Below are 1,772 nucleotides of genomic sequence, written 5' to 3' on the forward strand. Positions count from 1 at the left end.
ATCTTTTGAGATTCATTGAAATTTTTAATGGCATGTTTAAATCTCGATTATGCTCTTCCTTTGTGACTGGGATGTCGAGGATCACAAATAAGGTGTGAATAACCATGCGAATGTACGTGGTGCACTCAATGTCATTATCACCTAATCGATGTGCCGGTTAGCCACACACGCTCCATTGATCTATGACAAACATCGAGTCACCCTTCGCTACAAATGCCAATCCTAACTTAGTGTGCCGTTTAACCACACACACTCCACTAATTATCGCGGCAAGGGTACAAAGTGTAATTCCATGGAATATCATCATTTTCACATTTTGCCTAATGTAACTAAGTTTTGGGGATTTATAAAGATTGTTTAGTTACTTCGTATTTCATTATACTTATAATGGAAGGTTGTTTCTTATCCTACCCGTTCGGCTAACGACCCTCCACTAGTCAAGAGTGTCGTGGGTAAGAGTGGATACCCATTCAATCTCCATTTTATAGGCAATTTCCTTAAACACACCTTAGAGAATAGCTTCGTGAATGAGGCCTACTGACGGTAAGACTGACTCTTTACTCATACATATATAATATGTTAAACTTTTAAATGTTATAGAGTATAAGGTGTATTTTATACTTTTAAAATACTAGGTAGTCTAATTTAATAAATTATACTTTTAATTTAATTAAATGTAAACCAAATTATTATGGATTTATTAACCATCTTTTAATTAGACACGTAATTTACTTACTAAAACCATAAGGTGTAATTTGAACTGTTCAAAAAACTAGGGTTTTAGAATTTAATGTTTCAAAATTAAACTTTTTAATCAAATATTCAAATTCCAAAACTTGAGGGCAAGTTTTGAAACATTTCAAAACATACTAGATCAAATTACAAATAATTTAATTAATCAAATATTGGTGATTATCTAAATTTGACCAAATTCAATTTTTTGCAAGATAATTCAAATCAATTAATTCAAATAAATCAAGTTTATCATATAAGGCAATGATTATCTAATTGATTGACAATTATCTACTATTTTGACAAGGATAATTACATAATATCAATAAAAATCAGATTCTATTAATAAAAAATGTTTTTGGTAATTATCCCACAACAAAATAGGTCAAAAACCCGAAAAATCTGGCATCTGATACTCCGACTCGTCGAGACAACATTGGACTTGTCGAGTTGCCAGCGAACGCATCGAGTTCATATATAGACTCGGCGAGTCCAGCCTCCAGATCCAAAAAAATTTCGATTTCCAGCTTTGAATAATCATGTAAAGCATCAAATACGTCAAACAAACAGCCTAGGCTCTGATACCACTGATGGGTTTTGAGCACTACATCAATGCTATGGTGTACATGCAAACCCTAAAGCTTTGGATCTAGTTTGTCTAATGAACATGCAATAATCATCCAAAGCTCATAAACCCTAGATCTAGCATATAATAATTGATATCATCATAACAAATGGTTTAGATCTTACCTTGATTGTTATGTAGCAATAACAATCACAATCCTTATTGGTCTTGACTCTTGAAAGCTTAGTGCCTCAAATGTTGCACCACTAATGGAGTCACAAACACCATGAGCAACAAGATGACTTAGGAGAAGGAGGAGGAGGCACAAAAATGTCTAAGAATCCTTAGGAATTACTTCCACACGTTTTTGGGGCCTTAGGGGTTCCTTATATCGTTAGGCTATTAGGGTTATCAAACAAGGATACCCTAATTTGACTGCTTAAGATGTAAGCAGCCTATAGACTCCATCCTTAGA

The sequence above is a fragment of the Lactuca virosa genome, chromosome 7 (assembly GCF_052849685.1).
Source record: "Lactuca virosa cultivar CGN04683 chromosome 7, Lactuca_virosa_CGN04683_v6, whole genome shotgun sequence".
Taxonomy (NCBI): domain Eukaryota; kingdom Viridiplantae; phylum Streptophyta; class Magnoliopsida; order Asterales; family Asteraceae; genus Lactuca; species Lactuca virosa.